Raw genomic sequence first — 27,338 nt, forward strand, 5'->3', positions numbered from 1 at the left:
TGAAGAATGTCACAATGGAAAACCTGTAAAATGTTTCCTCTAATGTCAATGTCACAAAAATATTTTTAAAGATACATGCACCTAGTTTCAAATAATATATTAAAACAAATGTTGCCCATCTCAACTGTTCATTCTTAACACTCTTCAAAATGGTACTCTGACACACAGCTTATTATACAAATACATTTTTTAAACCTAGCACAGTTATTAATTGCTTGCAATCCAATTATATACATTGTCATTTTCCAGGGTTTTAATGATTCTGAGTCAGTAGCTGGAAATGACTTCCCTGGTGACTCAGATGGAAAGTGCAATGTGGGAGACCCAGCTTTTATCCCTGGGTTGCGAAGCTCTCCTGGAGAAGGAAATGGGTACCCATTCCAGTATTCTTGCCTGGAGAATTCCATGAACAGAGGACCATGGCAGGCACAGTCTTTGGGGACACAAAGAGTTGGACACAACTGAGCGACTAACACACACAGCTGGAAATAATAGCTCATTTAGAAGAGATTAATAAAATAACAAAACAAATGGAGTTTATAGTGGTTCCCTGACTAAGCACCAGCCGAGATGGGTGGGACGGTTATTTAGACGCATGAACGTGAATATAAACCAGAATGATCTTGACATATTCTGTGGGGCTAATATGCTAATCTGGAAAGAAGGAACAGAGGAGCTTCTTTCCTTCAAAAATTTTAAACTTGTACAACACCAGAGACTTCCCAAATCCAAAATAAACTAAGAGAGATTTTCTTTTTGGTCAACACGGTTCTTCCAAAGTCACTGTATTTACAATCTCACTTGATTTACAAAAATAAACTCAAATTGGGTTAAAGACCTAAATAAAAGATCGGAAACCATAAAACTCCTGGAAGACAACGAAAGCAAAACACTCTTTGACATGACTTGTAACAATATTTTCTTGTATCTGTCTCCTCCGGCAAAGGAAATAAAAGCAAAAATAAACAATTGGGGCCTAATTAAATTTAAAAGCTTTTGCACAGCAAAGGAAACCATCGACAAAACAAAAAGACAACTTCCTGAATGGGAGATAATATTTGCAAATGATACATCTGATAAGGAGTTAATATCTAAAATACATAAGGAGTTCACACAAAATATCAGTATCAAAATAACAAACAACACAATTAAACAGTGGGCAGAGGATGTGAATGAATAAGTGTTTTTCCAAAGAAGACACACAGATGGCCAACAGGCACATGAAAAGGTGCTCACCATCACTAATCATCAGAGAGAAACAAAGCAAAACCACAATAAGCTATTAGCCCACACCTGTCAGAATGACTGTCGTCAAACAGACTGTAAATAACAAAAGTTGCTGAGAATGTAGAGAAAAAGAAAGACTTGAACACTGCTGGTGGGAATTTAAACTGGTTCAGTCACTGTGGAAAGCAGTGTGAAGGTTCCTCAAAACACTGAAAAAAACACAAATTACTCTGTACTTCTTCATCCAGCCAGAACCTATTGTAGAAAACATGTATTTTGTAGTTACTCAAATTTTTATGTGCAAAATCTCTTGCTAACCTACATTGTGAAAAATATTTCTATCAAGAAAAAAAACAGGGATAAGGAACCCATTAAAACCTAAGATAGAAAGCATTTATCTTTTCTGGAGGCTGATATTTAAATTTTCTTTCATTTTTTCTACTATGGTAAAATACACAATACATAAAACTTGCCCTCTTAACTGTCTTTAAGTGTACAGTTCAGTGGTATTAAACACATCGCAATGCTGTACACATCACCACCATCCATCTCCAGAACACCTTTTATCTTGTAGAACTGCAGCCCAGACCCATTAAACAATAACTCCCCATTCCCCCTTCCCCAGCCTCTGGCAACCACCATTCTAATTTCTGTCTCCATGATTTGCCTGGGTATTTCATACGAGTGGAATCATACTGTACGTCTTTTTGTGATGGGCTTATTCCAATTAGCATAATTTCCTCGAGGTTCATCCATGTTGTAGCATATGTCAGAGTTTCTTCCCTTTTTAAGACTAAATAGTACTGCATTGTGTACCAACCACATTCTGAGTAGTCATTCATCATTTGATGGACACGAATTGCCTCTGCATTTTAGCAGTTGTCAATACTGCTGCTGTGAACACGGGTGTATTGAAACAAAAATCTCTTCTAGACTTTGCTTTGGATTCTTTTGGGTATATACTCAGAAGTGGAATTACTGGGTCATATGATGATTCTACTTCTATAAATTTTAATTTTTAAATGACTATCTATTAAATAAGTCACTATGTTCCTTGAAAACCAAAAATAGAAATTATGTAATACTATTTAAATAATCCTAGTATATCATGCCAAAAAATTATGTCAACAAATTTCTGTTTTCTGCTTTGATTATAAACTGGCAGACTTCCATCCTCCTGGGCATCTATAAATACCAAGTAAGAGATAGTGTTAATGAGATTTAAATCTCCTCTTTTTTTTTTTTCCTTAAAAAATTAGTCTACATGATAAAAAAAAAATTAGTCTACACGATATAGTCAATGTTGGACTACAGGAGCTCCAAGAATCACTTAAGTTGTTTGAAAGGCAGACACTCCTTATGTTCATTGAGAATGTGGGTTCAGTTTTCCCACATTATTATTATTATTTTTTTTTATCCTTAGGAGAACAGACCTGTTTCACAACCCTGAGGTTTGGGCTCTCCGGTCTAGGTGAGAAATATAACTGGAGTCTCCTTCAAGGACTTTCCAGAGCAGGTGGCAATGATTTCAGGCCAAAGGATCTCTACTTTCAGCTTCCTCTTAAAAAAAAAAGCTATTCTTCTCATTAATAAGCATGTGGAGAACAGTGCCAAGAACACTGGTATTTTCTGCTCTTCTACAACAATTCAGCATGATGTTAATAAAATGTAATATAATTTACTGGGCACTTTTTTGTTAACACTTAAACACAAGCTTTATTGAGGCATCATGTTTTATAATTTTACACTTTTTTAATTGTGGGAAAATATGCACAACACAGAATTTACAATTGCAACTGTTTTTAAAGATATGGTTCAGTGACATTAGGTACCTTCACACTGTTGTGTGACCATCACCACCAAACATTTCCAGACTGCTTCATCTCAAAAAACTGAAATTCTGTACCCATTAAGTATTAAAGTCCATTCCCCTCTCTCCTTGTGTGTGCGCTTAGTCGTGTCTGACTCTTTGCAACCCCATGGACAGTATAGCCCGCCAGGCTCCTCTGTCCATGGGATTCTCCAGGCAAGAATACGAGACTGGGTTGTCATTTCCTTCTCCAGGAGATCTTCCTGACCCAGGGATGGAACCTGGTCTTCTGCAGTGCAGAAGGGTTCTTTACCATCTGAGCCAGCAGGATAGTCCCTCTCTCCCCTGCCCCTAACAACCACTACTCAAGGACTCTGACTCCTCTAAGTACTTCCTGTAAGCAGGAGGATGCAGTAGAGCTCCTTTTCTGACTGGCTTACTCCACTCAGCACTGTGTCCTCTGGGTTCATTCAGGGGGTAGCAGGTGTCTACTGGGCACTTCTTACTTTTCACGTCACAGGAAAATGGCCTTCAGGATGGAAATGTACAGCCAGGTGCTTCTCACTCAGCAAGGCCACAAAAATGGAGGGGCTGAATATACATTGGGTTTCCTAGTGACTCAATGGTAAAAAATACATCTGCTGATGCAGAAGATGTGGGTTTGATCCCTGGGTCAGGAAGATTTCATGGAGGAGGAAATGGCAACCCACTCTAGTATTCTTGCCTGGGAAATCCCATGGAGAGAGGAGCCTGGCAGGCAACAGATCATGGGTTCACAGGAGTCTGACATGACTTAGTGACTAATAAACAACAAAAAAATATACATCACTGTGTTTACAACAAAAAGAGCCTGACTGCACTGGCCACCTCCAGAAAAACGAGCATCACCAGCCCTGCAGAAAGCTGCTCTCAGTCCCTCTCTCCCTGGTACACCCCTGAAACTGTCAATGCTGGCCCCCTAGCACATGAGCAAGGGGAGCTCTGAGCCAGGCTAGTGGCATGTCTCTAAAATAAGTCAGGGTGCAGTTTCGTAGAGGACTTAACTTTTTTTTTTTGAGGACTTTTTATATTCAATGTCTCCTGTAGGCTATTAATATCTTTAGACCTTTGGGAAATTAATGTCAGTATAAAGGACTGGCAGGGAAAGATTGACACTATGAGTAAACATCAAATTAATGGCTCTATTACATTTAAGGCAGTTCTGCTCTCTTAATGGTAATACTAAATTGCATGGTAAGAAATATAGCTTGCTCCATAAAACAGAGCATTTACTGTATGATCTTTTGTAGCATTTTTTTTGGCTGTTTGGCTCTTTTATGTAAGCCTTACTTTTCAGCTAAATTGCATGTTTCACAAACAGTCTTTGAATTCTTTTATGTCTATCATGTTCTACTCTGAAATCAATGTCCACAATAAAGTAGATGTTAGATAAAATATTACTGGTTGAGCAAGAAGTGATTGATAAAACAATCTAACACATAAAAAATAAATTGATTCATCATCAAAGAAGTGTTTGAATCAGGTAGTATTTATAGCTTGGTGGTTAAAGGTGTCTGTTTTATAGTCAAACCATCAAGATTTGGATCTCAGTTCTGCTTGGGGTTGTTCTGAATTAAATGGCAATACATTTAACACCAGTGATTTGGAACCTGAAAGATGGTAAATAATAAAACACCTTTCAGCCATTAGTACTAGGAATGCCATTGCAATGGACTGAATGTCTTCCCTCAAAATTAATATGTTGAAATCCTGAACCCCAATGTGATGATATTGGGAGGTGGTTAAGTCACGAGGATGGGGCCCTCAGGAACAGGATTCGTGCCCTTATAAAAGAGACCCTAGAGAGCTTCCTTGCACCTTCTGCTAAGCAAGAACTCAGAAACAAGAAGTGTTGTCATGAACCAGAAGCTAGCACTCATGGTACATGGAATCTGCCTACACCTTGACCTTGGACTTCATAGTCCTCAGATCTATGATAAATAGATCTATTCTATTTCTTACTGTCTGAGGAGCCCCTCAAAGCAACCACAAAGCTATGAATGCACTTTATCTCTGAGTCTTTAACTCTTACTGTTCTCTGACCTACATTTGATTAGTCAGTTTCATAAAGGAAAAGGAGTTTGTCTCAGGGCAAGTTTGAGAGAACAATGCTTCATTTTACTTTTTATTCACTTTCAGATATCTTGTTCTGTTGGCAGGTATCAGTAACCAGCGGTGGCTCATTTGAATAGCACAGGTATCACAAATTTCAGTCTTGGGAAAAGGAAAAATTAGAAGAATGTCACTCATACACTCAACTGGGCACTGATCATCTGCCAGTGCTTTCCAGTCAATCCAGGGCCAGAGGGCAAGGGAACTCACTGATTGACTTCTCAGTTTCAGGCATTTACTTTAAGAATGCATATATATGGGTTCCCCTGGTAGCTTAGTGGTAAAGAATCCACCTGCCAATGCAGAAGATACAGGAGATGTGAGTTTGATCCCTGGGTTGGGAAGATCCCTGGAAGAAGGAAATGACAACCCACTCCAGTATTTTTGCCCGGAAAATTCAATGGACAGAAGAGCCTGGCAGGCTACAGTCCACAGGGCCACAAAAGTTGGACATGACTGAGCATACACACACACACACACACACACACTATTGATACTATGTATAAAATAGATAACTAATGAGAACCTGCTATAAGGACAGAGAACTCTACTAAATGCTCTATAGTGATCTAAATAAGAAGGAAATCCAAGGAAGAGGGGATATATGTATATGCGTGGCTGAGTCACTTTGCTGTACAACAGAAACTAACACAACATTGAAAAGCAACTATACTCCAATAAAAATTAATATTAAAAAAAGGAGGAGACTGCACTCTCCAAGAAGTGAAACAAACAAAATATTATACTTCAATCTACTATTTTATTCATGACTCCTGGAATACAATTTTTCAAATTACAAAATATATAAAGAAATAAGAAACTGTGATCCATAATTAAGAATGAACAGTTAAGAAAAAGAGAATCTCTACTCCATTAATGAAATGAGTAGTTGGGGACTTTAACTATAATAAATATATATATGTTATAAATATATATATATAAATATATATAAAATATACATATGTTAAAGAATTTATAGGAAAATAAGTATATAATGGGAGAAGAGATTGGTTATTTTAGGACAGAATAGAAACTCTAAAATAGAACTAAATAAAAATCTAGGGCTAAAAATACAACATTTGAAATAAATTTACTGAGTTGGTTTGTTAATTGGACACTGCAAAAGAACAGGTCAGTAACCTTACATTCTCCAAATTAAACAGAGAAAAAGGACAGGAGAAAAAGAACTAAGTATCAATGATTTGAGAATTCATATCATTTACTGAGATAACAAGTACAGTCATTAGGGAAGAGAAAAGAGAACAATAGGATTAAAATATTTCAAGAACTATGAATAAAATGTACTAAATTTGCAAAAGTCATCCCACCAACCCAAGCAGCTCAATAAATCCCAAACAGGTAAATACCAGGAAAACTAGACCCGTCTATAGGATAGTCTAACTGCTAAAAATAAAACACAGAAACAACTTTTAAAAAGCAAGGAGAAAAAAAAAAGACACACAGCAGAACAAAAATAATGACGCTCAACTTCTCATCAGGGCCCAGGGAAAGAGTGGAACAGCAGAGGGCTTGCCAGCTGGTCCAATGGTTAGGCCTCCACCTTCCAATGCAAGGTTGTGGGTTTGACCCCTGGCAATGGCACCCCACTCCAGTACTCTTACCTGGAAAATCCTATGGACAGAGGAGCCTGGTAGGCTGCAGTCCATGGGGTCGCTAAGAGTTGGACACGACTGAGCGACTTCACTTTCACTTTTCACTTTCATGCATTGGAGAAGGACATGGCAACCCACTCCAGTGTTCTTGCCTGGAGAATCCCAGGGACGGTGGAGCCTGGTGGGCTGCCGTCTATGGGGTCGCACAGAGTCGGACACGACTGAAGTGACTTAGCAGCAGCAGCAGGGAAATAAGGTCCCACATGCCTCATGGCCAAAAAAACAAAAGATCAAACAGAAGCAGTATTGTAACAAATTCAATAAAGACTTCAAAAATTGTTCACATTAAAAAAAAATCTTTAAAAAACAAGGAATGGAATAGCATAGCTAAAGTGCTAAGAGGAAAAATAATGCTGCCAATCTAGAATCCTGTATCTGGCAGAAGTATCCCTCAAAAATGGAGGCAAACGAATGAAGTTTCCAGTTAAATAAAAGCTGAACACTCTGTTCCTAGCAGACCCACACTGCACTAAATGACAGAGAAAGTCCTTCAGGTTGAAGGGAAATAGTACCAAATGGAAAAACTGAAAAATACAGGAAGGGATGAAGAGCACAGAAAAGATAAATGTGGGGATAAATGTTTTTAAAGGTATCTTAAAAAAAAATTTTTTTTTAAAGTTACAAGTGTAACTCAGACTTTAGCTCCATTTTGAGAGATCTGAATGTCCACTTCTTACTCCACGCTGATCTCCATCGGAAGAAAGAGCTTGCACTCCCAAGTGAAACAAAATATTATTTAAAAAGGTATCTGGCTGTAAAGCAATGTATAATAATATGCATGCGTGCCTGTGTGCTAAGTCGCTTCAGTCACATCTGACTCTTTGCGACCCTATGGACTGTAGCATGCCAGGTTCCTCTGTCCACAGGACTCTCCAGGCAAGAATACCGGAGTGGGTTGCCAAGCCCTCCTCCAGGGGATCTTGCCCAACCAGGGATGGAACGTGTGTCTTTTATATCTCCTGAACTGACAGTTGGGTTCTTTACCAGTGAGCCACCTGGGAAGCCCACATAATAATACACGTAGAAGTAAAATATATAACAAGCCTACAAAAGACGGGAAGAAGGTAGAGGACTCAGTCCCTCGACCTGGTCCTGCCCACCTGGCTAGAAGTTCTGTCCAAATCTCTCCCTGACCAGCTCCCCATGGCCAGCCCATCCCTTCGCCTACCAACACCCACCTTTCCCCAAGAGGAAGGAAGATCGGACTGCACTCAGGTGAGACCCTCTTCAGGAAAGCCTCCTTGAGCATGTCGCCTCTCCCTATGCCCTGCACCTGTGTGTCTGCTCATGGCATCCACATCTCCTGGGGGCCCAGAAGCTGGCACCTGGCACATCCTGGCACCAGGAGGCATCTCAGGACAAACTCCCTGGAGTTGGGCAGTGAGCCAGTCTGAGACACTGAAGGATCACCCTTCTGGTGCTTCCCTGGACAAGAAGCTGACCTCTAACCAAAACAAAGAGTATCGGGAAAGGCCCCTGGGGAGGGTGAACTGAGCTCCCCCTAACCCACCAACAGCAGCATCAACCCACCTGCCATCCACCTTGGATGCAGTTCCTCCAGGTGACTGTGGTCCTAGCAACACTTGACTGCAGCCTCCAAGACTCTTGAATTCCCAGAGAAATGCAGCAGTGGGAAACCTTTATCCTTTGGGGCCACTACGTTTTGGGGTCACTGGTTATGCAACAGTAGACAAAACAGATTGCATGTCAACTCCCAGTGTTCTTTGTGCCCAGGGCAATCATTTATCTAAAAGTATCTATTTCGTAGATAAAAAGATCATCAAAAAGGCACAGAGAATACCTGTTCTGGTTCTCTCTGGCCCCACTCACCAAAGAGAAGGCGGATAGCTCAGATTCTAAAATTGTTTAAAAGATACCCTAGTTTCTATTTTGTGAGGTATTTAGATTAAATGGGTCAACTATATAATTAAACCGTAAAAATAGAATGAATTGAATGATATAATAAGAAATAGTTCAACTTTCTATGAGTCAAATTTATTTCCAAATGGGACTTATTTTAATTATAGAATACACATTTTACTAGATGTCACTTTAAATCCTTGTAACTTGGAAAAAAAAAGTTTCAGCTCACTGAGGGCAATTTTACTTAAGGACCTGAGACTAAATTTAGAAACTACCTTCAGTCTATTTATTTAAATTTAATCAATTTAATAGCATCTAACTGACTTTTGTTGAAATAAGAAAAAGTGTTCCAAGAATGTAAACTTTATGTACTCTAAAACAGTTTTTAAAAACAGCCAAGCTGTCTGAAAGGAGGAACTGCATTAACTCAGCTAAAAAAATTAAAAGCCCCCAAATTTGGCGCTTCCTGGGTGGTGCTAGTGGTAAAGAACCCCCCTGCCAATGCAGGAGACAAAAAAGACAAGGGTTTGATCCCTGGATCAGGAAGATCCCCTGGAGGAAGAAATGGCAACCCACTCTAGTATTCTTGCCTGGAGAATCCCCAGGGACAGAGGAGTCTGGCAGGCTACAGTCCATGGGTTTGCAAAGAGTGGGACATGACTGACTGACTTAGCACACAAGACAAGGATGTTATTTCAGAAAAACGTTTTTTAAATCTAAGGCAATAAGTACATTTTCATGGCCCAGAGTCTTGATGTTAATTAACAAACACATCTTATACTGAATACATTTTAAAATATTTTATGAACTCTGAATATGTTCAAGAACATATTTTCATTATAATCATAAATAAAATATGAAGATCGTAGTTTTGCTTTTGAAGGCCTTAAAACGTTTACTAAATGGCACCCCCAAAAGCAAATCATAACTGAATTGATATTTTAACAATGAAAATGCACACAGACTAAAGACAAATGCAAAATGCTTAGAGAAGAACATACACGTCCACAGCTTATTAAACAGCAGTGTTATATTAAAAGTTATCCACTTTGTTTCAGATTCATGGCGAGAAAGTTAGAGCCTGTGACACACAGGTCATCTCCCCTGCCCCAGGGAGAGCTTTTATAACCCTTTCTGTCTTCGCAGCACTTTCCCTACAAGACACCCAACCTCAATCACCAACCCTCCAGGACCCCACAAAGTTGTGTGGTACCTACTACTACTAAGTCACTTCAGTTGTGTCCGACTCTGTGCGACCCCATAAACAGCAGCCCACCAGGCTCCCCCGTCCCTGGGATTCTCCAGGCAAAAACACTGGAGTGGGTTGCCATTTCCTTCTCCAATGTATGAAAGTGAAAAGTGAAAATGAAGTCGCTCGGTCGTGTCCGACTCTTAGCAATACCATGGACTGCAGCCTATCAGGCTCCTCCATCCATGGAATTTTCCAGGCAAGATTACTGGAGTGGGGTGCCATTGCCTTCTCCGTGTGTGGTACCTAGAGAATCTCAAATGAAGCACCTGGCAACCTTTAGATTAAATGCTTCAGGTGGTATGTATCTGTGTATCTGTGTGTCTGTGAGCATGCTCAGTCGCTCAGCCATATGTAACTCTTTGCAACCCCACGGACTATGTAGTCCACCAGGCTCCTCTGTTCATGGGATTTCCCGGCCAAGAATACTGGAGTGGGTTGCCATGCCCTCCTCCAGGGGAGCTTCCCAACCCAGGGATCAAACCCAAATCTCCAGTGTCTCTTGCATTGGCAGGCAGATTCTTTACCACTGAGTCACCTGGGAAGGCCCTCAGGTATTACATCATTTGACTTTTCAAAAATGCTACTGTTAAAGGAATTTGGAATCTAAAATACACACGTTAACTGAATCCAGAAATCGTATGTTTTCCTTTCTTATAACTGAGATGAACACTGGGAAGCCATCATTTGGCTTTGAAAACTGTACAATTGACTGACTATTAACTGAATGGACTGAGGTCTTCATTTCAATTTGCCCAAGCAGGATTTCCTATTTATATATATACTTCTACTTGTATTTTTTGTAAATCATGGTTTTCAAAAGTTAACAGATTTTGACATTATTTAGTACACTGAACTTAATCGTGATGAAATTATATTAGCCAAAATAGAATACCCAAACCTTTGAATAGTCACTTGTGATTATCACAGGTTCTCGATTAAGAACTGCTAAGGAAACACTCAATGCAAAATAATTTAATTCACTAAAGATATCACGGTAGTATTAAAATTTTTTTTCAATGATATTTGTTTACTCACAAAAGAAAAAAAGAGGACTTTGCCCAGATCAGTGGTTTAATAACAGCAGGGACTGTGTTAAAAATGCAAATTCTCAGGGACTTCTCTGGTGGTCCAGTGGCTAAGACTCCATGCTCCCAACGCAGAGGGCCTGGGTTCAATCCCCAGTCAGGGCCCTAGATCCCACATGTTGCAACTAAGACCCTGTGCAGACAAAATAAATAAAAATTAATAGTTTTTTTTTTTTTAATGCAAATTCTCAGGCCTTCCAAAACTCAGTGAATCAGAAACTCTGGGAAGAGACCAGCAACTATTTAACCCTTCAGGCGACTGATGAGCTAGAGTCTGAGAATCATGGCCCAGACACAGGGCTCCTAAAGCCACCTCTGCATCACTGTCATCCCGGAGACCACATGGGCAGCCCCCCACCCAGTTTCCACTCGGATGCTCCAGAATCCCAGGTGTGTAACGGGTTCCACGGTGCGGACCACTGGAGCAGGTGACCCGAAGGGCCTTTCGAGGAAGAACTGTGACACCAAGTTCACCCTGAGAGCTCCCATTCTGCTTGACTCTCTGCCAAGCCAGACAGAAGACAAAAGTGTCGCCCTGCAGCCAGGAGGCCAGGATCTCAATTCACAGATACTCCCGTCCCCAAGAGACACAGGGCCTGGCCTCCTTTCCAGCCGGTAACAAACGCCCCAGGATTGAAGGCCGGCCACTTCGCTCCACTCCTTCTCCATTCACAGGCATTTATCAGTTTATTTTGGTGTTAAAGAGAGGTATAACCTTGTTTTCCAACAACAATGCGCTGCTGAGACAGGGCCCTGAATAGATTCTGTTAAATCTACCGTGGAGCTGGAGCTGACTCTGAGCTTCTGAGCAGGAGGCAACGGACCCAAGATGAGAAGTAAAAAAAAAAGAAAAGAAAAGATGGAACTGGAAATGGCAACCACAAAGGCAGGTTATGGGTGAGGTGGACACAAGTCAGGGTTGGAACACTCTGGGCTCAGCGTGGGGGACAGAGCACTGAGTGTCCACAACCCCTTCTGGACCTCTGCTTGCCTGACCCACCAACAGCTCCTCGAGGCTTGGGGGGGGGGGCGGCGGGGCAGAGGGACACCCCAGAGGGATACCCCAGGACATCTTGGGAGAAGCCATGGGCAGAGATCTCCAGCTGGGAAGACAAAGATGGGGAGGCTGACTCCATCCTGCCCCGGGGTTGTGTGGGAGTGGTGAACAGCATGACCCCAAGAAAGGGGAGGCCAGGCCAGGAGGGCAGTGGGGGCCTCTCTGACTGCTCAGAGTTGAGGCAGCCACCCTGGCTCCCTGAGTACAGGCACCAGACCAGCTCTTCCCCTTGCCAGCACCTCAAAGAGGCCATCTCAGCTCCTGACGACCACGTTACATGGGACCGTAGTAACACCACCCTGCAGGCTGTTCTGAGAAAGAAATGAGGTAACCCCAGGGGACCCTGAGCAGCTCTCCAAAGGCACAGGAGCCCAGAGGCCTGCCTGCTGGGTACCGTGACCACCCAAATATGCCCAGAGAGCACCTTGTTCATGGCCCAGAAATCTAATCAAACCCCTCTTTGAGATATTCTACCCAAGAGATAACTAAATTGTAAAAATCGGCCTCATCCCCCTTTACATAGGACTCAACAAGTCTTGTAATTTTGAACAGAAAAAAAAGTAACCTCTAATTTTTTTTCTCATCTACAAAAAAATACATAAATAAACGGAAAGCTGCTCATCGCTGATCTAAGTATTTAATATGAAAGCTTTGATAAGGTCAAATATAAAACTCCTAGCTTCCCAAGGTAAAGAGTTCAAAAAACCAACATCTAAACCAAACATTAAGAAAGCCTCTAGTTTTACTTTAAATTGGCCTTCTTTCCCCAAAAGATGTGAGATACCTTTAAGAAAAAAGAAAATAAAATCAGAGACAAACAGAAAATTAAAAACTTCAGGACTTAGAGAAAATTAAAGCATAGAAACAGGGCAAAATATAGAAGAAACCAGACATAAATTTCTTCTAAGTTGCTATAGTTGAGCTTCATTTCTGCCTAAAGTTTATTGATTGTCATCAAATTATTTGTCTTTTGTGTTTTTGACAAATCTGTAAGCATGTCAAGTGTCGAGCACAGAGGGTAATAACGCAGGACATACTGACTACACCTCCACCAAAACACAGGCAGCGATGTCATATGGCTGCTTCTGGAATATCCTGCAACCCAGCTGAAGAGCAGGACAGACAGGGGGACTGCTGCCTCAGGAAAATGATCTAAGCAGAGTCTAAGATAACTCCACGCCACCTGAATGTGGCCTGCGCCCGCTTCCCACACACATGGAATATCAAAGGTGAGGGAAGCAGGGCTATGGATGGGCTGCATCAACCCTGAAAAGAATTTCCCACAAGCCTCTTAGATTGCTAAGAGCTCAGAAGATCCATGCATGTGTGCATACTCAGTCACTCAGTCGTGTCAGACTCTTTGAGACCCCATGGACTGTAGCCCACCAGGCTCCTCAGTCCATGGGATTCTCCAGGCAAGAATCCTGGAGCAGGTTGCCATTTCTTACTCCAAGGGACTTTTCTGACCCAGAGATCGAATCGGTCTCTTATGTCTCCAGGCATTGGCAGGTGGGTTCTTTACCAGAGCCACCTGGGAAGGCCCAGAAGGTCCATAATTTTCAACCAAAGTTCAAAAAAGCCTGACCAGATGCGGAATCATCCACTTCTATATGGATGCAGCCAAACAGGGACCCAGTGGGCAAAGCCAGAATGATCTTTCAAAAACAGTAGCTTGAAGGTCACTCTAGAGGTCAGGGAGAATGTATCATTAGTCCTCACGCCCAGCACCCAGTCAGCATGGTGCCTGAGCAAACACACCCTCAACACATGTGATGGATGAATGAGCTACCAACCACGGCTGGCGTGGGTAACCTTTTCCAGACTACCCAAACCTGACCGAACTCGACCTCTTAACAAATGACTCTCATTTATGAAACAAGCACTATGGGAAGCCCGAGAGCATCTCCCAGCCTGTTCTCAACACAACCATCAACACAAGTTATTCTGGGAACTGAGTTCAACCAGCCACAGAGGCAGCCACATCATTAAAACAACTTCATGCTCCCTAAACTGTCCTCAAGCTTATCAGAGGAGAACTTGTCTGATCTTCTAGCCTTGTAACCTTACAAAAAACAAATGAGGTTCACTTGGCACGATCTGTTCTTAGCAAAACTATCTTGCCTTTAGTTCTCACTACTTCCTTTCCTACGAGTGCCCAGCCATCTGCTCCACACTATGCTGTAGAATGCTACCAAGGATGTGAAGGAAAAGCCATGAATTGTAGAGTCTAGAACAGCATCCTCCCAGGAAAATGCAATGCAAGTCACAAACGCTAACCATGTATGTCCTTTTACATTTTCTTGTGGGTAACATGCTAAGTTGTTTCAGTCGTATCTGACTCTGTGACCCTATGGACTGTAGCTCTCCAGGCTTCTCTGTCCATGGGATTCTCTAGGGAAGAATACTGGAATGGGTTGCCATTTCCTTCTCTAGGGGATCTTTCTGACCCAGGGATTGAACCTGTGTCTCCTATGTCTCCTGCATTAGCAGGCAGGTTCTTTACCACTAGCGCCACTTCTTGTGGCTATAGCAAAAATTAAAAAAAAAAAAAAAGGTGAAATCATTTTGATAATCTATTTTACTTATAAAATTGATCATATATTTTAATAATACTATATTAGCCATCCAAAACAGGTGAAATTATTTTGACAATATATTTTATTTATAAGCTTGATAATATACTTTAACGATAATATATTATCTGTCCAAAATAGTATCACATAAACATGTAATATAAAAATTATTCATGAACTATTTTACATGTTTTTTCCAAGCAAATCTTCAAAATGTGATATTTTATGCTTGGAGGATATTACGATTGAGGCCAGCCACCAAGCCAGTACCCAGAAGTCACGTGCGACCAGCGGTCAACACACTGGACAGTGCAGGGCTAGAATCTCTTGGCATTTTCTGAAGAATCGGGGCATTTAATTCTGGCATCTCTTGTCTTCTCCATAATGTCTCAGGATATTATCAATAGTAGTGTCTTCATCCTATCTTCAAATTTCCCCTGCACCGGAGAGGCCCTTGGCCTTGATCTTGAGATGCAAACCACCCTCAGGGCAGCAGAGTGGACTCGGACACAAGCAGATACTCACATAAAGCTGTGAGATACAATTCCTGTCCCTCCACTGAATCCTACAGTAGCGATAAGGCAGAGACATACTTTTACGCCTTTGCATTCAAGTTACTTGGGCTTCCGAGGGGGCTCAGCAGTGAAGAACTTGCCTGCCAAGGCAGGAGACCCAAGAGATTTGGGTTCGGTTCCTGGGTTGGGAAGATCCCCTGGAGAAGGAAATGGCAACCCACTCCAGTATTCTTGCCAGGAAATCCCACGGACAGAGGAGTCTGGCGGGCTGCAGTCCATAGAGTGGCAAAGAGTCAGACACGACTGAGTACGAATGCGTGCATTCAAGTTACTTGAACATCACAAAAGGTGTGATTGTTTATTCTGTTTTTTTATTTAGACCACATGAGGTCAAGGAAAATAACTAAAGTTGAGACATAACAGAGCCTTTTAGGATGATCAGGAGGGCATAAAGTAGAGAGAGGAAGCAGCAGATACAGTGCCAGGCAAAGCCCAGGGAAGTGGCTGCAGAGGCCCCAGGGCCAAGGCAGGGCAGCCCTGGATGGTGGGTTAACAAGACTTTGTCCTAGGCACTTGAGTGGGGCCTAGGGTAGCCAGGCAATGTGACAAGCCAGTGACACAGCTGATTCAGAGGGAGCACAGTGGAGGCAGGAAAGGGAAGACGGTGGAGGCAGGGCCATCAGTCAGAGAGGAAAAGAGGACCAAGGTCTAAGCTGTGGGGGAAGGCACACCAGGAGCAGGGGAGATTATCTCAGAGTCAGATGGAGGGGGAAACCCAGAGAGGATGTCAGAGGGGACTAGGGTCCTCACTGCAGGATCAGGGTGATGGTGAGCTCCAAGCATCAGCTGGCAGGAACATGGATGGGCTGAAGAATACTGGCCAGACTTCTGCCCTCAGTCCGGAGGCCTCTCCCGCTCAGCTGAGCGGGGGACTCCGGTCAGGCGCAGCCTCAGCTCAGATGCAGTGGGGGGCAGGAGATGGAGGGGAGAAGTCACCCCTTCCCAAAGGCGAGCTTTTCGTGGCTCTCACACAGTCGCTTCATTAGATCACAAAGCATTAAACATCTATGAGCACAGACAAAAGCTGTCTTGCTTACTACTAGGTTTGCTATTTTAGGTTTGAGGAATTTACCCTCTTAACAGTAGAGGGAAGTTTCTTAAGGGAGTTTTGCTACTTTTCAAAATGCAAGAAAAAAAATAGCTTTTGATACAATATTCCCTCGGTATTACTTTTTGTTCAAAGAGGGGATGGAGGGGTCAAAAAGTAACTGTGAAAAGAAAAAGGGACGAAGCTTTACTTTTTTCTCTTGTAAAGACGAATCTGTGCTTTGTGGATGCTGCATCCCCCATGCCAAGTGAGCAACACTGTGATGCGTGTGACCCCAGTCACATGGACACTTTCTACGAGGACAACAGGGCATTTCAGATGATGGACACGGCTGGAAGAGGTCACGTCAGTTCTCCCACGATGGGCAGGAACTTGGAGGCAGAACTAGGGAAAGGAAGTTCTAAGAGACGGCTGAGATGAAGATGAAGCTCTATAGGAGGTGGCCCAGAGGCTCAGAGCCACTAGAGCTTCAAGCAAGACAAGTGAAATCCACCCCACCGGGGAGCATTCATGGTCCCTGGTAAACAGCAGGCACTCAAGCATACATGAGTATGGGTGCCACACCACTGGATTCCAAGGGCTACAAAGAAATGAAGTGGTGTCCGTCACTATTGACACCACTGGTTACCACATCAGTCGCATCTGACTCTTTGTAACCCCATGAACTGTCGCCAGCCAGGCTCCTCTGTCCATGGGATTTTCCAGGCAAGAATACACCCAAGCCAGGTGATGCTTGGAGCTCACCATCACCCGATCCTGCAGTGACGACCCCAGCCCCCTTTGACATCCTCTCTGGGTTTCCCCCTCCATCTGATTCTGAAATATCTCCCCTGCTCCTGGTGTGCCTTCCACCGCAGCTCAGGTCTTAGTCTGCTCTTCCTCTCCAGCTGATATCCCTGCCTGGGCCTTCTTCCCTTTACTGCCTCCACTACGCTTCCTTCTCCAGTGGATCCCAGGTCTTCCCGACCCTGGGATCCAACCCACATCTCTTGTGTCTCCTGCATTGGCAGGTGGGTTTGTTACCCCAGCACCACCTGGTACGCAGGTACTGTATCAGTTAGCCAAAATCTGAGCACTGGTTTTGGAAAACAGCTCAGTAAGGCCTGGCATCCAGGTCCTAACGGTGGAACATGGAAGGAGAAAAGATTTTAGCTCTATTTACCTTTGGCCTCAGCCAGTCTCATCTAAGGGGATTAGGATTCTAGACAAAACTCTTTTCTGGAGTTTCATAAAGACCCTAAAGTCAACCTACTGGAATCTGCTAAGGCTGCACCACCTGATTGCAAGGGCTACCCACCACAGTCAAGGTTCCCAGGCTTGGTACCAAAGTGCTGTTGTGGTCATTTCTAGTCTCAAACCAACTCATGATCCAGACAGGAGCAGATAAGGAACCTCAGGAAAGCCCAGACCATTCTAAATGAGTCGATCTAAATGTGAGCTCTGGGAGAAATGAGTACGTTTTGGTTATATGCGACTGATCAGTTGTTGCCCTCCCCAGTGTAGGTGGCCTCGTCTCATTGGTGGAGGACCTGAATCCCACAAGGCAGGTGAGGGGATGAGATCTCTCTGTACCTGGCTGAGCTGAGACCCAGTCTCCCATACCCTCCCACGGGGGCTGACCCCTTGTCTCTGCTGCGGTTCCTGCTGCAAACAAAACATTCTAAAACTTCTCAGCCTGCAAAACCCCAAGAGCCAATTTATTACAATAAACTTCGTTGAGATCAAGATTGAGATCCTATTGGTTCTGCTTCTGTGGAGAACCCAGACCAATATAAGGTATACGTGAATAGTCAGTACTATCTGGTAAAATGAAAAATCCAAAGTAATATGAAGGTCCTTAAGACCTAATGTACAGCACAGGGAACTCCACTCAATGTCATGTGGCAGCCTGGATGGGAGGGGAGTTTGTGGGAGAATGGGTACATGTAAACGTATGGCTGAGTCCCTTTGCTGTTCACCTGAAAGCATCACAACATTATTTGCTAATCGGCCATATTCCAGTGCAAAATAAAAAGTTAAAAAAAATTAAATAAAATCAGAAAGGTAAATTTCAGTGATAAATATAAAACTTTGGGGGTAGGAGAGTTGTTCATCTAACTGAGAGCACCCCTTTCTCCTGTCCTCAGGTATAAGATATTATTCCATTTTAAGCCACTGAGGGATAAGGGCTTTATATTTTAAATTGCGAGCTAATAGACGCTCTTTTTCTCATCTAAATAAATACATAAATAAAATGAAGATCCTTAAGTATTCCTGAGACAAAATGTATAAGAACACGTGATAACGTCTTGGTTTGCTTAATTAAAAGGCCTTAGGGTGTGGTCTCTTGATCATGAACTCAACTCACTTCAACACCTTTAGGAAAAGAGCCAGAGAAACTACAGAGCTTTTCAAAAGCTGAATGCTTCGCGCTGAGATTCTACTGGAAAAGGCACACGGAAATAGCAATGGAGGATTAACAACCGAAGAGGTTCGGATGTGTGTCTGTGGATTCTGAAAGGAAAAATTCCTGTGGGAGAAATCCAATAAGCACACCTGACCAGGTGAGCTGGAACCCTTCATGCTGCAGTGAGGGCAGGGCAGCTCCTACCTGGGGAAACGTGGCCGCTGCAAAGCTCACGGTGAGCACGGGGGTTACAGCTGGAGAAGTGTAACCCTACTCAGACTACCTGCCATGCATAGGACTCCGGGGGCTTCCCAGGTGGCCCAGTGGTAAAGAATCTGTCTGCCAATGCAGGAGACACAGGAGAAACGGGTTTGAGCCCTGAGTCAGGAAGATCCCCTGGAGGAGGAAATGGCAACCCACTCCAGTAGTCTTGATTGGGAAATCCCTGCAACAGAGGAGCCTGGTGGGCTACAGTGCATGGGGTCACAAAGAGTCAGACATGACTGAGCACGCACACACCCATGCATGGGACTCCCATCACTTGTATGGAAAATTTGCTTAAAACTAAATTCCAAGGACTTCCCTGACGGTCCAGGGATAAGAATCTGCCTTGCAAGGCAAGGGATACCAGTTTGATCCCTAGACTGGGAAGGTTCCACATGCCGTGAGCAGCAAAGCCCGTGTGCCACAACTACTGAGCCTGTGCTCTAGAGCCCGAGAACTGCAGCTGCTGAGCCTGCTACTATTGCAGGCCCTAGGCTCTGCAGTGAGAGAAGCCACTACAGTGAGCAGTCTGCACACCACAACCAGAGAGAGCACCCGCACAGCAACGAAGACCCACCACAGCCAAAAAAAAAGAATTCCAAACAACGCAGGTAGACTCCACATATCCTCCAGCATGACCTAACAGAATATTTCAACTTCCCCCAGAAGATAGATTTTATACAACTCTGTAATACTCCCCTACAAGAGTTGTAAATATAAATTCACTAACAAGGATTAGAAAAATAATCTCCGTTAAATTACAGAACAAGTTATGAGACAGCCAGTCTATCCCCTGAAAGATGGTGGCCACTTTGACCAAAAACTGTAAGAAGGCTGATTAGACATCGAGTCTTATTGTAGGTTAAAACAAAGCCTACAGGAGCTGGGAAGAGCACCCAGGACTAGCTGAATTCCAGACCACCACAATGATTTCTCTTCTTCCTTCAAGATCACTGAACAAGAACAAAACTCACCAGGAAGAAAAAACGTCTGATTCTTAAAATCACAACATTCCAATCAGTGATCATTTGAGTGAGCACTGGCCAGAGATGGACTAAAAGGATTTTAAAAATCCCCAACTCATAGTCAAGTGTACAGAGAACCTCCCAACTCACCTTGTTCTAACTATGTAGTCAAAACAGAAGCACTGTCAGGGGTCACTGGTATTTCCCAACACCACTGAGTTCCCAGTTTCCAACTGTCCATTTCTGATGGAAACGGTGGCCCCCTGAGAGCCAGGGATTGGAAGATGATTAATAGTTTTCACGTGGGTGAGTAAACAGGCTCACCCATCTAGGATGGTTGGAGGGTTTGCACGAGAATTTGAAAATATCCTTGCATTTTATGTGCTAAACTTCACCCAAAGACTACAGTCAACAAGCAAACACTAGGAAAGATGAAATATTCTTATTTCCAAAATGATTTCCTTTTCAAAAAAATACAAAAACATAGCATCAAAATCAGTGAAGCAAGAAAAGCCATTATAATGGATACAGCATCACCAGTAACAAAATATGACTTAGAAATGGGAGGAATAACCCATGATCCAGAGGGCTGACCGGGCAGGTTCACCAGGCTGCCAGCTCCACCCTGATTCCAATGCCAGCTTCCCAGGGGGCAGAGCAGTGTGATGTGTGACAGCCCGGTCCCTTGTATAGCAGGCACACTTCCCCACCACATTTCCTGATGTGCTTTATAGAAGAAGGGTGCCTATAAGCTGGTATATCAGGTATTAAGTAATCAGCCTCTGGTGACATTTGCTGGAAGATGAAGCAGGTGACACCCTCTGAAATGCAAAACCACAAGCAGTCCCACAGTCCCAAGAAACCCATATTTCCAGATAGAAATTTTCCCTCTTCCCCAACTTGCATCCCCAAAGTCCTCTCTGAAGGCTGGCTTGGAGCCTGCTTGCTGGATCCCAGAATTCTACTGCTGGTCTGGAAGGCCCATCATTGCAGCCAAAAAAACAGTCAGAGAAGAGCCCTGCTATCCTTTGGGTCCCATGGGAAGGACCCGTTGTCAGCAGTGTCACCTGCACAGCCAGTAGGTAAATAAGCCTCGTCCCAGGCCCTGTGGACACAGCAGTCCTTGCAACAGTGACCTGCTCAACCTGGAGAAACACACTTATAATAACAACAACAACACATACACAATTTCCCTTAGGAATGAGCTGAAGAAAATACCACGAGACTAGGGGCCAGAGAGTGGCTGGAGAAGGAGGGACCTTAGCTTCAGCAGTCGGGGTGAGCCTCTCAAAAAGAGACTCTCACGCTGTGACTTGTGTAATGAGAACCCTCAAGACGGATGCAGGGACAGATGACATCCAAGAGGTGGTAACCCCCGACACCAACCAAGCTCCACGGACAGCTGGCTAGTATGCCAGCACCATCCTCCTTAAACCCCCCAATGATCCCCTGAAGTGGGTCCCACAGTTTCTCATCTGATAGATCAGGAAACTGAGGTTCCCGAAGCCTGAGGAACACGCTCAGCCCATAGAGCCAATCTTTAAACCCACACCGGGTCCGTGAGCAAGGCGCCCTCTCCCAGCCTCTCAGGGACCCGCTTACTGGTTTGCTGGCTCACGGTTATTTGGCCTGGTTATCCAAGCCCTCGCCCCGCCCTGCTCCCAGTGACAGAGAGAAACAAAGCTCGGAGCTCCCAGGGGATGTGCTGCCCACTCTGAATGAGCACACAGTGTCTGTGTGTCCCCTTGAGCTTGGCAGATCCAGATTGTCCCAGTTCCCTTGATTCTCTGACATCCACAGTCTGCAGTCCACCTGCGGGAACATTATCTGCAAATGCCTTCTCACGCGGTTGTGAAGCAGCAGAAAGTCACTTACAAGGGATGCAGTTTTCTACACCAGCTTCCAATCCAGAGGTAAGAGATCCCTCTACACAGCCCCTCCTCCCAGATCCTTCCAAATAACAGAATTCAACTCATATCATGCAGGCGCAAATAAAACTGAAATACAAATCAGCAGGCCCTCTCAGCCTGGTCTCCAGAAAAGACCAGATTTCACCAAATCTAAGGCAACTCTATTTTCCAGTGTTGACATCTGAAATGAGGATCCACGTCATAGCGGGTCCTTACAGGCAGAGCTTAATGGGAAGTTTGCTTTCTTTCTCAATGGTGTACACAGCAGTGACACATCTTAAGAGCAATACTGTGTCAAAGTGTTAACCGCTCAGTCGTGTCCGACTTGTTGTGACCTGGTGGACTGTAGCCCACCAGGCTCCTCTGTGGGATTCTCCAGGCAAGAATACTGGAGTGGATAGCCATTCCCTTCTCCAGGGGATCTTCCCAACCCAGGAATCGAACCCTGGTCTCCCATGCTGCATGCAGATTACCATCTGAGCCACCAGGGAACAGTGTGTCAGGTGAGCAGAAATTCAACATATCTCCTCTGCTTTCCTTGCAGCCCAGTTGGTACTGGTCACCATGAGGTGGGCACACTGAACTGCCAACCTGAGAATGAGAGCGAGTCTCACCCTCCAGCAGGACCCACTGCATACAGAATAAAGAGAAACTCCCCCCTCCCTCACCCTGGGTCCTCAAGGAAGGCCCTGCTCACCTCCTCTGCTACTGTCCCCTGTTCCTCACAAAGGTCACGGGGCCTTTGCACAGGCTGTCTGTCTTCTCGGCCCAGAGACCTTCCAGAGGTTGCTTCTTTTTCTCACATAATGTCTCCACTCAATCAGCCTCCATGAGGTCCTCAGATATGAATGCCACCCTCAGTCTTGACTGCAATTATTACTGCTTCAAATTAGCTTTTCAGTTACTTGTTTACTTCATCTATTTTGTCCCACTTTACACCAGAATCCCTCAATGAGGCAGGGACCTTGTCTTTCCTGGGCACTACTTATCTCCAGGACCTGCCACACAAAGAACCCTCTATAAATATCTGTTTAATATAGCAATCATAATAGAAGAAATTACTAAACTACATTATTTCACATAATTACTTTATTTTCATTACCTTCCAGTCAATGGGACCAAAAAAACGCTGCCAAGAAGAGCTATTTTGAAAGATATCAGTGATTCTTCCTGAAAAAGACAAAAAAGATGAAAGTAACTTCTAACAGGGCCCTGAGCGGGGCGGGAAATGCTTTGCATTACAACCTAACTACTCCAAAATTTCCCATATGCTTCCAAACTGTAATTTTAAAAGCTTTACCTGGAAATGGACAATTCCAAAACCCACTGATCTTGCTCTGATGTATAAAACACAGTACAGAATTCTTATAATTTTTCTAGAAATCTGTTTGCCAAATGACGTATTGTTTCCTTGGGCTGAGTTTTCACCTTTGAACTTCTCCCTAAAGTGTTTATAATGTTCAAATTCCATCTTTAGTGCCAGTTCCACTTTAGAATTGTTTAATCATACTGGAAAAAGGAAGCAATTTGCTTCACCTACTAATGTTTCCTTAAAAAAAAATTAAAAACAAGTCTCATGTCTTTAAATGCTGTGTTCTTACGTGATTATCCTTAGGGGACTCAAACTGCAAAAAGTTAAAAATGTGAAAATCACTCCCAGGCCTTTCTCACAAGCAGGAGGGAATCAAACATGTCAGAATAAGAGAGAAGATGTATGATTTAACTTCAAGAATTTTGTATCACATAAAGACAGTCCAGAAACAAACCTGGGTTTAAAAACAACGAAAGTGTATTCTGCAATACATTTCCTCGCTGGTATCTAATGACTTGAACTAATTGTTTGGACCATGACATCTATGAACAACAAAACGCTAAATTTCCTTACTACTGTTCACCAAAATCTTCCACACAAATCACTCCATAGCTTATCCCAACAAAATTTAGAATCAATACTACATTTATGTGTATGCATGCGTGCGTAGTTGTCTCTGACTCTTTCAGACCTCATGGACTGTAGCCCGCCAGGCTCTCTGTCCATATTTCCCAGGCAAGAATACTGAAGTGGGTTGCCACTGCCTTCTCCAGATGATCTTCCCGACCCAGGGATTGAACCTACTTGCATTGGCAGGTGGATTCTTTACCACTGAGCCACCAGGACACAGGCACACCTGGGTTAAAACTGCAGCTTTGCTTCTCCGGAGCTCCATGACTCAGCCAGGTCACTTAGCCTCACCTGAAGCAAGGAGATAACAGCAAGGACCCTGTGCTGCTGGAGTTTAGAGGATGCAGCGTCATTTGCCTGGAACTCAGCCAGTCCCCACGCTGGCCAGAGAGATAATCCTCATTACAATCCAGAACCCCCTCGTTCCTGCGCTACCTCCTCTGCTCGGTGCTGTACTAAGTGGAGTGAATATATTTTTCGTGGATGAGTCATGCCTTTGCAGAGCTCCAGAGGCTTCAGCCTGAATTTCAATTCTTGCAGCATTGTATGGAGTGGCAGAATGACAGTAAAAACCAGAATACACGAGAATTCACTCTAGTAAGTGGCTGTCTTAAAGTCAATAAGTGAGTAGGTTTCTTATTTGTTTTTCTCTCCTAGGAGTTGAGTGTTGAGGAGAAAAAGAAAAAAGCCCAGGTTTGCTGAGAGATCCTCTAGGCTCAGAATGATCAATCTTCCTCTGTTAGGGGAAAAGAAGAGTCCAGGGTACAGTCAACTAAATCAAATTTTGGCCGACAATGTTTGTCTTAACACCTGGAATACCTAGAATTATTCTTAACACCTCGAATTTTTCAGAGAGAAAAATTTGGCCAATAGTTGTAAAAAGCTGAAAATGCAAAGACCAAACTTTTCTTAAAAGTCTATTCCTAAGAAGATTGTTAGAAGGTATCAGTGCAGAAAGAGTGTATTTTGGGGAGAGGACGAGAAACAAAACTGAGAAAGGAATCCCTCCTCCAACTCCATTGGATCACACTCGTCAGCCCACCAGCACCAGTCACAGCACCATCTACTGCCACATGGTCCCCACAGCAGCCCAGCTCTGCAGGCCCCACGAGTTAACATTGAGCTTGGCTTAAGCTAAGAAAACTATTTAGGAATGAAAAAGATGTCACTTCAAAGTTAAAAGTGGTGAGTAGGGGGGAAACCCCAAAATGAGGGTTAACTCCTAACAATCTTTTCAAATATCTAGGTAACAGACATCATCTTTCTGTTATGAACACATGATCATTAAGCCACTTTGATTTTTCTTTGCTAGTTACACTAGCAGATTTTACTCCGCAGATTTTAAAGCACGGATAAGAATTATGTGTTCTGGCTGATGTAGATATAAAGGGTACACGTATTTATCTTTATTACCTTTTGACACAGTGCGAACCACCTAACTGCTGTGGTAGCAGCCACAAGGAATTGAAAGTATGATTCTAAACCTACAGAACAAGGGGGTTCAGGATGGGGATCAGAGCCCAGGTTTCTCCTAATGTCTAGGCTTCTCCCTAGACAAGGAGGCCCTTAAGGATAATGAGGTCTCATGAAGTGTGCCTGTATATGAGCATGTGCAGAACTGTGTTCTCATTCTGAGATCTGCTATATCTCATGTATAAGAACACATACAACAGCCTGTCATAAGCAAAACAACCCAACCTCAATCCTGATCTAAAACTAAACCGCAGACATAAAACAGACCATAAATTAAAAGATCGGGAATTAAAACAACCATTTTCCATAGAGAAAAAAACATATCGACTGATAATAAAAATTATAAATAAAACCAGCTGACACTTCCCTAGCACCACGTCCCGGAGGGCACAATGCTAAGCTCTTTACAGATTATCAGGTTGTCAAAATACCATCTATAGTAATGGCACAGATTAAATACCATAGGGCAAGTCGATGGAGTGTTAACTCAAGGAAGAAGGCTGGCTTACCAGAAAACCCTTATGTCAGAATAACTGTACTTAAGAAATAGCTCATTGGAATGACTAGGAGTGGTGACGTCGCAAAATAAGTACAAGTTAATTCGGGTATTTTCCATGGAACGACTCTAAGTGTAAATTGGAAGGAAAAGGCTAAATAAATAACTTGAACTCCAACAGGGGAAATGAAGAAAATGGAAGTCGTTTACAGTCATTTACTATTTATACTGCAAAAAATGCTTACTCTACTATCCGCCTCCTCAAAATCAGACCAGCGCGCAGCCCTGACCATACCAGCCACGCAGTGTTGTTACATTTGTGTGCGAGGTTGTGAACAGGACGTGGCCGGCAGGAAAAACACAAAGTTAGCTCCTATCTCGGGCGGGAAAGAAAGCCTGCTTACTTTTTGCGGCTCAATAAAGCTGAACACCAACTCTTAAGGGTTAAAAAACCGGGCATCAGGTGCTCGCTTTCCGCTCTGCGGAGGGATTTGAGCTCACGGCGAAGTTCCCTCGCTTCCCTCCCGGCCTGCACCCTGCAGGAGAGCTGTCACCGCCCGGGTCCCCCACCACCAGCAGCAGAGCCCCTAGGAAGCGCGCTCGGCAGCCGGGCTCCCAGCTCCGCGGGTGATGGGGAGCCAGCGCGCCAGGGGTCACTTAATTCTATTTCAGATCTGAACGCTTTCAAACAAAGTCCAGACAATTGAGACCACGAATGGGGCCCGAGGGGGTCCCCCAAAACAAACTTTCGGGGCCTCGGAATCTGCATATCTTGCAGGAATTCCCAGCCCACGAGGAAAAGAGACCGATACTCGCAAAGTACTCAGGACCAGAGATGAGAGGCCGAGCGGGGGGGCCCTGGACGAGGGGGTCCCGGGAGGAGCGCCTACCCGCGCGCCCAGCTCGCCGGGCCCCGGCTCCGGCCTCCAGCCAACCCCCGGCGCGCGGCGAGCTCGCGGCCCGGAACGCCGGCCGGGGTCGGTCCGGGCCACGCGGCCCGCGCGCCCCGTTGAACCGAGACCCAGGCTTGGCGGGAGCTGCAGGGGCGGACCCAGCTGCTCCGCGGCCGCGCGCAGCTTCGGCGTTGTGCGCGATCGGGGCGCGGCTCTGCCCCCCAACTCGGCCCCCGGCCCAGCCTTACCTCGGCCGCGCTCCCCTGTGCGGCTCGAGCCGGGCACCGGGCTCCGGGGACGGCGGGGAGAAGGAGTCGAGGCCCGCGAGGGACGGGGGCCGGGCCGCCGGGGCCACCGGAGGGCAGAGCGAGGGACTGGGAAGGCCACGGGGTCCGGGGCGCGAGGCGTTGGGGGGCCGAGCTGGCGGCGGCCGCGGCGGCTCGGTCTGAGCCGAGTGGGAGGGCTCCGGCTGCCAGCGCCAGGGAGCGAGGGAGGGAACTTGGAGCGACTTGCCGCGGCCGGGAGCGCGTGTCCCCGCCGGTGTGCACGCCCCCGAGCGCCCCGCCCCCGGCCCCACCCCTCCCGCAACCCCCCCTTCTAGCACCTCCCCCAGATCATCCCCACCCCTCACTCCCATCTCAGCGCCCCCCCCACGCTCCGCCTCCAAAGCGCTCCTGCATTGGCCCCCCACTCCC

The 27,338-nt window shown here is 44.6% G+C and overlaps 1 protein-coding gene across 4 annotated transcripts in view; it reads right to left on the minus strand.

Moving 5' to 3' along the window:
* Positions 1–27,117, minus strand: part of FAM110B (family with sequence similarity 110 member B) — a 142,222-nt gene extending 115,105 nt beyond the window's left edge. The window contains exons 1-4 of one of the 4 annotated variants that reach the window (XR_015140846.1): positions 26,892–27,027; positions 11,012–11,194; positions 8,392–8,533; positions 6,811–7,068 (exon numbers count right to left, since the gene is read on the minus strand). The gene's annotated coding sequence lies outside the window, so the exon portion shown is untranslated. Of the gene's footprint in view, positions 1–6,810; positions 7,069–8,391; positions 8,534–11,011; positions 11,195–22,941; positions 23,010–26,891 lie in introns of all 4 variants that reach the window. The other 3 variants (XM_086336908.1, XM_086336909.1, XM_086336910.1) reach the window with 3 other exon arrangements.
* Between the last annotated feature and the right edge of the window lie 221 nt (positions 27,118–27,338).

The sequence above is a fragment of the Bos grunniens genome, chromosome 14 (assembly GCF_055505025.1).
Source record: "Bos grunniens cultivar Pamir isolate PY7600 chromosome 14, Bosgru_T2T1.0, whole genome shotgun sequence".
NCBI lineage: Eukaryota > Metazoa > Chordata > Mammalia > Artiodactyla > Bovidae > Bos > Bos grunniens.